This window comes from Neophocaena asiaeorientalis, unplaced genomic scaffold, assembly GCF_003031525.2.
Source record: "Neophocaena asiaeorientalis asiaeorientalis breed wild unplaced genomic scaffold, Neophocaena_asiaeorientalis_V1.1 scaffold168, whole genome shotgun sequence".
NCBI lineage: Eukaryota > Metazoa > Chordata > Mammalia > Artiodactyla > Phocoenidae > Neophocaena > Neophocaena asiaeorientalis.
Window position 1 is genome coordinate 11,731 of NW_020175664.1, and position 13,241 is coordinate 24,971.

Genomic DNA, 13,241 nt, shown 5'->3' on the forward strand with positions numbered 1-13,241 from the left:
CCGCACAGGCACAATTTTGCATTTCCTATCACACTCCAGTTTCCATCACCTACTCTAAAACTCAGGCTGTCGCTTAATTGAAATAAGAAGTTGTAACTGCTCTGCACCTAACCTGGGTCCAGAGGACACCAGACACGTTCAAAGGATCCGAAGCAGAGAAGCAGAGCCTCTCAGGAGAGAAGAGGAACAGACCAGAATCTCCCAGGAGCGGGTCCGAGGGCCAGACCCGGCGTCCGCAGGGCGGCACCACCAGAGACACGGCCTCCACCCTCCGGAGCGTCCGAGATGCGCCCCTAGGCGGCTCCGCCCCCTGGCCCGGTGGTGCGCATGCGCACGCGCAATTACCTAGGGACGCGGAAGCGGATCCTGCGGTCAGACTGGCGCCGGCGGGTGAGTGAGTCGGTTCTTTGGTTCGTAAGTGCGCTATGCGATCTCCGAGCCCCGCTTCTCCATACCTGGGTTTCGAGGGTGTCCCAGCAAATTAAAACCCCTGAAGGCGGTCGTCTCTCTCGCTCTGAGTCCGCCCCTTTCGCCTGTCGCGGCGTCGCCAGAAGACTCGGTTCGGGCCTGGGAGTCTGGGTCCGGTTCCGGTTAAAATCGTTCTGACGCAGGTACCGGCCCCAACTTTTTGCCTTCGGTCCGTAGAGACACTGACCTCCTGCAGCGACGTTTTCCTAGTCTGACTCCCTTTCTCAAACCTTTGTATGACTCCCGGCTCCCCTCCTTCTCCCACCGCCCCCCCGCCCCATTCCGTTTTGTTAAGTCCTCACTCAGGAGGTGGATCGCCCTTGACCTCCCTCCAGGGAGAGCAGAGACGGAATACAAAGGCAGAAGTATATGCAGTTAGTGAGGCATCAGAACGTTTGGGGAGAAAGAACGACAGGGATTGCAACAGAGATTTCAACAGAGCGAGGCCTAACAGTCTGTGAGAGGAAGAATAGAGAGGGAGGGAAACAAAATGATGCGTATGAACAGAGAGGAGGAAACACAGAAATGGACACAAAAGGAGAGGAGAGAAACAGAGGACCCAGGGAGACATATACAGGAAACAAAGCACGTGGTGGTGGAGAAAGCGGGAACCCAAACCCAGGTGAGTATTGAGTTGATTAAATATGGAATATTAAGTTGTGAAATACTAAGTGGTGTCTCTAAGCTAATCTATTTAACATTTTTTGACATGTTTAAATTATGCAGAAGAGAATGACGGTTGCAAAAGCAGGTGTTTGAGGCGTCTGCATTTTCTAATCATTGCTTCAGATGATAACTCCATTTGCAAGCCCCATTCTTCCAGAGGGTGGATTCTTAGGTCAGTCAGTTCAGGGTCATTCTCTTCCCTTCTAAGAAATGGGGGGAAGTATTTGTGCCACCCACCACACAGTGCTTTTGTACTGTTGCCTTACTATGGCTCATGTCAATCTTTTTAAGATTTGATATATCCTCACACTTGTTTTAACTTTGATCTCAGAAGCGATTGGGTATGTTTTAAATGTCCAAATTATTTTCACTCTAAATTTCATTGTTCAGATTATGAGGTTTATACGCTTTCTACTGTATCCTGTATTGGAACTATTCTTTGATGTCTGTTAAATAACTTCACTATGCATGTGGTAAGGGTGTTGATCGTCTTTTAACACTCAAAACCTAGTTTAACCAGTTAGTTTAGTACTCAGTAGCTTCTTTCTTCCCTTAGGTGATCTGCTCAATTAGTGAGCGCTGAGTTTAAGTGTCCAGCTAAGTAGATTATCCCCCCAAGTCCCCTTTGTCCTTTCTGTGCAGATGTTAACTGATGGGCTGGATTTGTTACTGACCTGGGTTCTTGGACTCTAATCAGTAGAAATCGATAACAGGCCAGACGAAGAATTCAGGCAAAGCTTTACTGGGACTCGTGCTGCAGCACAAGTGAGCGAGAACAAGAAACAGGTGCCCTTGCTCGCCCCCTGATGGGGGGTGGTGGTTTTGCTCTCAGCACCTCAGAAGTGGCGGTTGGGTTTTGGCCTTTTTGTTTCTTATTGTTTATAAGCTGTTTGCCCAAGCTGTGCATGTGTGCAGTTATTTTTAGTGCCTTATGGCTTCTTTGTATTCTGTGTTCAGGACACATCTGTCCAGGTGCAGGCACTGTAGTCAGGTTCCAGCCTTTTCTAGATTGATGTGAAACTTTGTTCCCACAGAACCCATGTGTGCATGATGAAGAGATAGTTAGGGCTCATGTCCACGGGTGACCCTCTTTCTTGTTTTTCTGGAGGAATAACTATCTGTAATTTCATATTTTTTGACTATAACGTTTTCTGGAAAAGAGGAATTAAACGTTTGAATTTGATTAAACCATGAAAGAGAAGCTTCTCTTGCTCAGGAATATGAAAGGTAATCTGGAATTAGGACAAACCTTTTCTATTTAAACCTATCCAGGCTGCCACTTCCACCTAGTTCTGTTCATTCAACTCAGACTTCTTCAGGGTAACTTGGTAAAATTACTTCCCCTCCGAGCCTCAGTGTACCCACCTGTGCCATGGAGAAGATAGAGGAGAGCAGTTTGCCTGGTTATAATTGAAATTTTAAACATAGTCCAGTCCTCCAGCAATTATGGAAAATGCTTAAAAAAGAGGCCAGGGGCATAGGCCCAGAGATGGAGGCATACCTTTTTCTCAGCTTGTCTGTAGCAGGAGTAAATCATAAGTTTGATTGCATCATCTCTTGGCATTAAATCTTTTATGGTTTCCCATCACCCTCGGGACAGATGGTTCAATATCGCTCCAGCAGGGAGCTCTGGAGCTGGGGTGGCCCCTCCAGAGTTGCTCCCAGTTAACAAAAGGGGCAGGCTTCCACATCCTGTGTCAACCAGTCACTGGATGCTGGCTGCCTCCGGAAGAGAGCAGAAGCTGGAGGAGGCACTTTCCTTTGGATTAGTGCCAAATGGACAAAGGACGGAGCAGTTGCATCCAAGTGGGCCTTTTGGCAGCAGGGGGGGCTTCCTGAAGAAGTGGGTGACAAGCTCACTAATTGATCTTCGTGTAGGAGTTTATTGTCCCTGTATCCCTCGTGTTAACAGTTGGCAGCAAAGGACTGTCTTTCCCCCACGTTAAGGTTCTCCTTCTGGTAGCTTTGTGGCAGATGCCAGAAGTGGGGTATGTTGGTCGTAAGCATTAAACAGCATATTTCGCTCCCACAGAATCATCTTACCTGAAGAATCTAACAAGAAATTCAGAGGAGGAGGAAAGAAGAAGGAATGGAGCTCTCACAGGTAAAAGTCATATTCTTTGTTGATTTGTTCTCTCCTTCCTAAAATGACACAGTTTGGGCTTTAATCTTCTCTGTCTCTGAAATGTCCGATTTACTCACACACAGGGCCTTCCCTCAGTCTCCTGTCACCTCCCTGCAGATTCCATGTCACTGTGACCCAGTGACGGGGAACTTGGGCAGAGCCCCCTTTCAGGTGGTCATCCGTGAAAGGTTTTATACTCTGGCGTGGATCGGAGATGGGGAGTCGGCTCTGTGGTGTCAGTGACGTAGGGCGTGAGGATTGTTTCGTGCACCCTTCTGGGTGCCCCTTCGTCTCCATCCACGTAACCCAGGATGAAAGCGACGACATGTGTAAGTGATGTACTGCAGTGCACGGATACCTGAGGAGGACTGGGAAGGAAGACTGATACGGGGAAACGTGCTTTGTCGGATTATATAAGTGCCTTTGAAATAAAAGGAGTGAATCAGTGTGTTTCACTCTAAAATACCAGTATTGTAAAGTAGAATGGGAAGTTAAGAAACAGAAATAAATAATAGGGTGTTATCTAAGAATAAGGGTTCTTTAAATTATTTACAAAACATTCATCTCACAGAGCCTGTAGTGTTCACATAGGGACTCTCATGCAGCAGGTGTTTTAGATAAAAATGGTTATAATTTAGCCAAGACATAAGAGCAGAACTTTCTGTCATCATAAAGGCTGGAGGCGAATTATAATTTTACTAGTTCTCGTTCAGTGTTATTTTTTTTTGTATTAAACATCTCATGTATATATTTTCATGGTTCAGCTACACACAGCGATGCAGTTTAGAGACTAAGAAGTAAAATATCCCCTTCCCTGCCGCATCTTACACTGTCACTTACTGTCTCCATCAGAAATCACTGTTAATCCCCACTGCAGATCTTACAGAAATGCATTTATATATGGTAATGTGATTTTAGAAAGTACTCCTTAATAAAATTTTGTTATGGTATTTTATTCTACACATTTATTTTATGTATTTATTTTTTGAAAACATCTTTGTTGGGGTGTAATTGTTTTACAGTGGTGTGTTAGTTTCTGCTTTATTCTGCACGTTTCAATGTTTACACACCGTATATCTTAGACTTGTTTTCGTGTTAATACACTTAGAGTGGACTTTTTTTGTATCCTCATGGAGCATTTTCTTAATGAAGACACATTGGTCCTGTACAATTTTTACTGTGATAAAATAAAAGGTCATAGTGGCTGCTTCTGAGCATGCCGACTTTACTACAGATTTCTAAGGATTTCTCCAGAATCAGAAGCTTGAGCATGATTACTGGGTTAATGATGGTGTTCATAAGGAAGCACAGATACTACAGTTACTAAGCAGAATTTTAAATCAACTGTCTTAAATGTACTAAGAGACTTAAGGGAAACCATGGAGAACGAACTAAAGGAAAGTAGGAGAACATTGTGTCAAGAAACAGAAAACATCAATAAAGAGATAGAGTTAGAAATTCTAGAGCTGAAAAGTACCCAAACTGAAATTTGTCAACAGCAGATTCTAGAGCTCAAAAGTACCAACAGCAGATTGACAATCAGAATAAACAGTTAGTGAACTTGGGGCTTCCCTGGTGGCGCAGTGGTTAAGAATCCACCTGCCAGTGCAGGAGACACAGGTTTGAGTCCTGGTCTGGGAAGAGCCCACATACTGTGGAGCAGCTAAGCCCATGTGCCACAACTACTGAAGCCTGTGCGCCACAACTGCTGAAGCCCGCGGGCCTAGAGCCGGTGCTCCGCAGCAAGAGAAGCCACCGCAATGAGAAGCCTGTGCACCGCAACCAAGAGTAGCCCCCGCTCTCCACAACTAGAGAAAGCCTGCGCACAGCAACAAAGACCCAATGCAGCCGAAAATAAATAAAATAAATAAATTAAAAAAAAAAAACTAGTGAACTTGAACATAGGTTAATTGGACTTATCCACTGTAAACAGAAGAAAGGTGAACTCCTTTACCTCCTATACCTCAAGAACACCTGTACCTCAAGAACCGAAATACAAAGAATCTAATTATAAAATAGACAGAGGACTTTAATAGACCTTTCTTCATAGAAGATATAGAAGTAGTCAACAAGCAAATGAAAAGATGTTCAACGAAATTCGTAAAATGCAAAATCAAAACCACCATGAGATATCATCTTACACATGATAGGATGCCTATAATAAAACAGAAAAGAACAAGTTTTGGTAAAGATGTAGAGAAGTTAGAATCCTGATACATTGCTGGTAAAATGTTGTAGCCACTGTGGAAAACAAAACCATGTGACCTAGTGATCCCACTCCTAGATAAATACCAAAAAGAATTGAGAACACGTATTCAACACATACTTCTATGTGAAACTTCCAGCAGCACTATTAATATTAGAGAAAAGGTGGTTATAACCCAAATGTCCATCAAAGGATGAGTGAATAATCTGTGGTTTACTCATACATTGGAATATTACTCGGCCTTGAAAAGGAAAGCAGTACTGATACCTAACTATAGCATGGCTGAGCCAAAAAAATTATTCACAGTGAAAGAAACCAGACAAAAGGTCACATTTTATACCATTACAGTTACATGGAAATATCCCAAACAGGTACATCCATTGAGACATTGCATTACTGGTGTCCAGGGACTGAGGCAAATGGGGGAGAAAGAAGCAACTGCTTAATGGGTAAAGGATTTCCTTTGGGGATGATTGAAATATTTTTGAACAAGAAAGATGATGTTTGTTCAACATTATAAATGTACTAAGTGCCACTGAATGGTACTTTAAAAATGGCTGACTTTATGTTATATGCGTTTCACCTTGGTTACATAAAGAGAAGCGTAACTTGCTCAAAATTATCTTACATGGATCAGTCAGAACATTCACCCCAGACAAGTCAATCCTTACGCGTGTCTGTTTCTGTAAGTTTGTGTCAAACTCAGAAATCTCTCCTTGTCCACTTGGTGAAATGTGCTTTCCTTTCAGGGACTGTTTACGTCCAAGGATGTGGCCATCGAATTCTCTCAGGAGGAGTGGGAATGCCTGGACCCTGCTCAGAGGGCCTTGTACAGGGACGTGATGCTGGAGACCTACAGGAACCTGCTCTCCCTGAGCGAGGATAACTTCTCTCTGGAAGTCGGTAACTATGGGAGCACCTAACATGCTTTTGGATATATTTCCAGAAGTGATATTGCTGGGTGATATAGTAGTTCTATTTTTAGTTTTTTGAGGAACCTCCATACTGTTTTCCACAGTGGCTGTACCAATTTACATTCCCACCAACATCATAGGAGGGTTCCCTTTTCTCCACATCCTCACCAGCATTTGTTATTTGTGTTCTTTTTGATGATAGCCATTCTGACAGATGTGAGGTGATATCTCATTGTGTTTTTGCTTTGCATTTCCCTGGTGGTTAGCCATGTTGAGCATCTTTTCATGTGCTCATCGGCCATCTTCACTTCCTCTTTGGAAAAATGTCTACTCAGTTCTTATGCTCATTTTTTAATTGAGTTTTATGTTTTTCTGATGTTAAGTTGTATAAGCTGTTTATATATGTTAGATATTATCCCTTATTGGTCATATAACTTGCAAATATTTTGTCCCATTTAGTAGGTTGTCTTTTCATTTTGTTTATGGTTTCCTTTGGTATGCAAAAGCTTTTAAGTTTAATTAGGTCCCTTTGGTTATTTTTGCTTTTATTTCCATTACTTTAGGAGACAGATCCAAAAAAATACTGCTGCAGTTTTTCAAAGAGTGTTCTGCCTATGTTTTCCTCTAGGACTTTTATGGTTTATGGTTTTATATTTAGGTCTTTAATCCATTGTGTGTTTATTTTTGTATATGGTATTAGAGAATGTCCTAATTTCTTTATTTTACATATAGCTGTTCAGTTTGACCACCACTTATTGAAGAGACTGTCTTTTCTCCATTGTATATTCTTCCCTCCTTTGTCATAGTTTAATTGACCATAAGTGCGTGGGTTTATTTATGGGCTCTCTATCTTGTTCCATTGATTGGTGTGTCTGTTTTTTTGTCAGTGCCATACTGTTTTGATGATCTTATAGTATAGTGTGAAGTCAGGGAGCACAATTCCTCCATCACTGTCCTTTCTGAAAATTGTTTTGGCTATTTGGGGTCTTTTGTGTTTCCATAGAAATGTAAAAAATTTTTGTTCTAGTTCTGTGACAAATGCCATTTGTGCGTTGAATCTGTAGATTGTTTTTGGTAGTATGGTCATTTTAAAAATGATTCTTAATATTGATTCTTCCAACCCAAAAACATGGTATATCTTTCCATATGTTTGTGTCATCTTCAGTTTCTTTCATCTGTGTCTTATGGTTTTTGGAGTGCAGGTGTTTTACTTCCTTAGGTATGTTTCTTCCTAAATATTTATCTATTTATTTTTGATGTGATGGTAAATGGGATTGTTTCCTTAGTTTCTTTTTCTGATACTTTGTTGTTAGTGTATAGAAATGGAACAGATTTCTGTATTATTTCTGTATCCTACAACTTTACCAAATTCATTGATGAGCTCTAGTAGTTTTCTGGTGGCATCTTTAGGATTTTCTATATGTAGTATCATGTCATCTGCAAAGCTTGAGAGTTTTACTTCTTTCTTTCCAATTTCTATTCCTTTTATTTCTTTTTCTTCTCTGATTGCTGTGGCTAGGACTTCCAAAAGTATGCTGAATAAAAGTGGCAAGAGTGGGCATCCTTGTATTGCTCCTGATCTTAGATGAAATTCTTTCAGCTTTTCACCATTGAGTATGATGCTAGTTGTGGGTTTGTTATATATGGCCTTTATTATGTTGAGGTATGTTCCCTCTGTGTCTGGTTTTTTGAGAGTTTTTATCATAAATGGATGTTGAATTGTATCAAAAGGTTTTCTAGCATCTGTTGAGATGATCATAAGGTTTTTATTCTTCAGTTTGTTAATTTGTATATCACATTGATTGATTTGCAGATATTGAGAAATCTTCGCATCCCTGTGATAAATTTCACTTGATTGTGGTGTATGATCCTTTTAATGTATCGCTGGATTCAGTTTGCTATTATTTTCTTGAGCATTTTGGCATGTATGGTCATCAGTGATATTGGCCTGTAATTTTCTTTTTTCGTGATATCTTTTTCTGGTTGGTGTGAAGGTGATGCTGGCCTCATAGAATGAGTTTGCAAGGGTTTCTTCCTCTGCAATGTTTTGGAATCGTTTCTGAAGGATAGATGTTAACTTTTCTCTAAATGTTTTGTAGAATTCACCTGTGAAGCCATCTAATTCTGGACTTTTGTTCTTTGGGAGTTTTTTGTTTTCAATAGAAGTATAGTTGATTTATGAAGTTGTTCTTAGTTTCAGGCGTACAGCAGTGGGATTCAGTTATACATATATATATATATATATATATATATAAAATCTTTTTCAGATTCTTTTCTCTTATAGGTTATTATAAAATATTGAGTATAGTTCTTTTTGCTGTACAGTAGGTCCTTGTTGGTTATCTGTTTTATATAGAGTAGTGTGTACATGTTAATCCCAAACTCCTAATTTATCTCTCCCCTATCCCCTTTCCCCATTGGTAACCATAAGTTTGTTTTCTATGTCTGTAGGTCTGTTTCTGTTTTGTAAATAAGTTCGTTCTTACCATTTTTTTTAATTTTTAGATTCCACATATAAGCAATATCATATGATAGTTATCTCTGTCTTACTTCACTTAGTGTGATAATTCTACGTCCATCCATGTTGCTACAGATGGCATTATTTTGTTCCCTTTTATTGCTGCATCATGTTCAATTGTGTATATGCACCACATCTTCTTTATCCATTCATCTGGTGATGGACGTTTAGGTAGCTTCCATGTCTTGGCTATTGTATATAGTGCTACAGTGAACATTGGGGTGCATGTATCTTTTCTAACTGGGAGTTTTTAAATTACTGATTCAGTTTCATTACCGGTAACTGGACTGTTCATATTTTCTATTTCTTCCTGGTTCAGTCTTGGGAGATTTTATCTAAGAATTAGTCCATTTCTTCTAGGTTGTCCATTTCATTGGCATATAGTTGTCTGTAGTAGTCTCTTACGATTCTTTGTATGTCTGTGGTGTCATTTGTAACTTCTCCTTTTTCATTTCTGATTTTATTGATTTGTGCCCTCTCTCTTTTTCTTTGTGAGTCTGGTTAAAGGTTTATCAATTTTGTCTATGTTTTCAAAGAACTAGCTTTTAGTTTCATTGATCTTTTCTATTTTTTTTTTAGTGTCTGTTTCATTTATTTCTTCAAATACATTTTCAATCCCCTTTTCTCTTTTCCTTCTGGGATCCCTATTATGCAGATATTGGCATGCTTTATATTATCCCATAGGTCTCATATATTGCTTTCATTTTTTTTTCATTTGTCTTTCTGCTCTGCTGGTTGGATGATTTCCATTATTCTATCATCCAGGTCACTTATTCGTTCTTCTGCATTACTCATTTTGCTCTTTATTGCCTTTACCTCAGCTTTCATCTTGGCAAATGAATATTCTAATGTTACTTGGTTCCCCTGTATAGTTTCTAGTTACACTTTACAGTAATCTGCATTTGTGTCGATAGCCTTTCTTAATTCCTTTCGTATTTTTATTATCTTCTTTTTGAATTTGGAGCCTGTTCCACTGGAGAGGTTGGTTTCACTGTTCTTTCAGGGGAATTCTGTTGATCTTGGAATTGGGAGTGGTTCCTCTGATTCTTCATTTTACCTATATTTCTCTCACCCTATGATTGAAGGAGATAAGTTATCTATTACTACCATGATCTTGGAGGGCCGTTTTTCTGTGAGAGCATCCTTGTGTAGCCTGCACGAGTGTGATGTTTTTGGTGCAAGGGCTGATTTCAGTGTGCATGCCTGCCACGTCCTTCTTCAGTGTGTGCTGTTTATTATCCCCGTGATAGGTGGTGTGACTGGTGCTGTGGGGACCAGAGCCTGCATTGGATGTTGAGCAGGACCTCCTCTTTGCTCTGTATTTGCCTCAGCCCTCTTGGGGGCAGGATGCTCCCCAGTTGTTGGAGTAGAAGCTCCCGTATCTGTCTCTGAGCTTCAGGGTGAGGTAGGCCAGGCTGGAGTACTGCTGCTGGGAGAGGAGCCGCTGAGTATTCCTCCGCAGGAGCTGTCCACTGACGAGTATGCTCTGTGGTGCTGCCTGTCACCCGTTGTTCGGGTTCACAGAGTACACTCTTGTTGGCATTTCCCTCGGCCCCACCTCAGCCGTGTGAATGCCAGCAGGTGGCCCTGGTGACCTTCAGGTTCTGTGTTCATAAAGTCGCCAGCGAAGATCTGTAAGTGCAGATCCACTAAAGTCATGTGCCAGTACCACAGTAGTCGCCCTTCTGGACCCAGTGCGGGAGGTGCAGAAGTAGCCTAGACCTCAGCCCTGCCTCTCCATGCACGCACCCGCAAAGCCCAAAGCTGCTAACACTGGACCTGTTCCAGCCATGGGAGCGCCCGTAACGCTCTTGGGTGTCCTGCAGACTCAGATTACAAAACTGGTGGGGCTACAGCTGCAGAGTAAATCTGCAGATCGCATAGTTGCAGAGAGTGGGCTCAGATTTCAGTCCTGTTTCCTAAATCGCATGGCCCCTGGGGATCGGCTCTGATTTCAGCCTTGCCTCTCCACATGGGTAACACGCTGGTGCTTCTGTGCTCCGAGAGCTCATAGAAGTGGAGTTGCACCTGCTGTGAGCTTGCCAAGAGTTAGGCTGCTATGGCAGGGGCCCTTCCCCTCCCCTTCATATACCCGTTAACAATGGCACTTCTGTGGCAGGCCCTGGTTCCGTCTGTATACACCCCCAGTTGCGGCACGTACCACACTTCAGTCCCTTCAGTCTGTCTCCGTGCAGCCAACTGCAGTCCACTCCCTGGGTCTGCCTTCTGAAGCTCAAGTTTCAGCACCCAGTCAGCTTGTGCACGAGCAGACATGCATCTTGGCCTGGGGAATGCAGTGAGGTGGCATGGATCGTCAGTGCTGGCTTTCTTCTGCCTGCCACGGGCTGGTTGGTGCACACCCCTCTGAGCCTCTGAAGCTCTCTGTCTGTCCCAGCTGATATCCCAGTCAGTCAAGGGGTTCCCAGGGTGAGGGAACATTTCCTCTTTCACATCTCCCTCCCAGGGTTGCAGGTGCTGTTCCGATTCCTTCTTTTCTTTTTTTCTTTCTTTTCATCCCACCTGGTTTACATGGTGATCTTTCTTGCAATTTTTTTGTTTTTTTGGCCAGTATGTGCAGCATGCGGGATCTTAGTTCCCTGACCAGGGCTAGAACCCGTGCCCCCTGCAGTAGGAGGGCAGAGTCTTAACCACTGGACTGCCAGGGAAGTCCCTTGTTTGCAATTTTGGTTGTCTGAGATCTTCTGCCAGCATTCATTAGCTATTCTGTGAGACTTGTTCCACATGTTGATGTGTTTTTGATGTGTTTGTGGTAGGAGGTGAGCTCCACGTCCTTCTATTCCATCATCTTGGTTCCTTCTCTTTTCTCTTGTTTTTTTTAGTCTCCATCTTATTTATTTCTGCTCTGATTTTTATTATTTCTTTTCTTCTACTAAGTTTTGTTTTTGTTTCTTTTTCTTTCTCTAGTTTCTTTAGGTATAAGTTTAGGTTCTTTGAGATTTTTCTTCTTTCCTGGGGTAAGCTTGTATTGCTATAAACTTCCCTCTTGGAACTGCTTTTACTGTGTCCCATAGGTTTTGGATCATCGTGGTTTTGTTCTCATTTCCCTCTAGGTATTTTTTATTTCCCTTTGATTTCTTCAGTGATCCATTGGTTGTTCAGTAGCATATTGTTTAGCCTCCATGTCTGCGTTGTTTGCAGTTTTTTTCGCTGCAGTTGATTTCTAGTCTGTGTTGTGGTTAGAAAAGATGCTTAATATGAAGCCAGTCTCTTTGAATTTACCAAGTCTTGTTTTTTGGACTGGCTTGTGATCTATCCATGGGGAATGTTCCATGCATACTTAAAAAGAGTGTCTATTCTGCTGCTTTTGGATGGAGTGCTCTTTCTATATCAGTTAAGTCCATTTAGTCTAACACGTTATTTAAGGCCTGTGCTTCCTGATTGATTTTCTGTCTGCATGATCTGTCCATTGATATAAATGGGGTGTTAAAGTCCTCTACTATTGTTACTGTCGATTTCTTCTTTTATGTCTGTTAATATTTGCCTTACATATTTAGGTACTCCTATGTTGGGTGCATATGTAATTGTTATATCTTCTAGGATTGATCCCTTGATCATTATGTCATGTCCTTTTTTGTCTCTTTTAACAGTCTTTATTTTAAAGTCTATTTTGTCTGATATAAGTATTGGGATTCTGGCTTTCTTTTGATTTCCATTTGTATGGAATACCTTTTTCCCTCCCCTCGCTTTCAGTCTCTGTGTTTCTCTAGATCTAAAGTGAGTCTCTTGTGGGTAGCGTATATACAGGTCTTGTTTTTGTATCCATTCATGCACTTTATCTCTTTTAGTTGGAGCATTTATTCCATTTACATTTGAGGTAATTATCAATATGTATATTCTTACTGCTGTTTTATTAATTATTTTGGATTTGTCTTTGTAGGCCATTTTTTCCCTTTCTTCTGTTCGCCTGCAATTTGATGACTATCTTTAGTGTTATATTTGGATTCCTTTTTCTTTTTTGTGTGTATTATCTATTATAGATTTTTGGTTTGCAATGACCATGAGGTTTTTGTGTAGCAGTCTCCATGTACGTGATTGTTTTAAGTTGCTGATCTCTTAATTTCAAATGCATTTTAACAACCCTGCATTTATACTCTACTCCTCATGATTACTGTTTTCGATACCATATATATATATTTTAAATTTATTTATTTTTATTTATTTACTTTTGGCTGCATTGGATCTTCGTTGCTGTCCGTGGGCTTTCTCTAGTTGCAGTGAGGGGGGGCTACTCTTCACTGCAGTGTGCGGGCTTCTCATTGTGGTGGCTTCTTTTGTTGCAGAGCACAGGCTCTAGGCGCATGGGCTTCAGTACTTGTGGCATGC

The 13,241-nt window shown here is 41.4% G+C and overlaps 1 pseudogene; it reads left to right on the forward strand.

Moving 5' to 3' along the window:
* Positions 1-365: 365 nt before the first annotated feature.
* Positions 366-13,241, forward strand: part of LOC112390533 (zinc finger protein 677-like) — a 65,531-nt pseudogene continuing 52,655 nt past the window's right edge.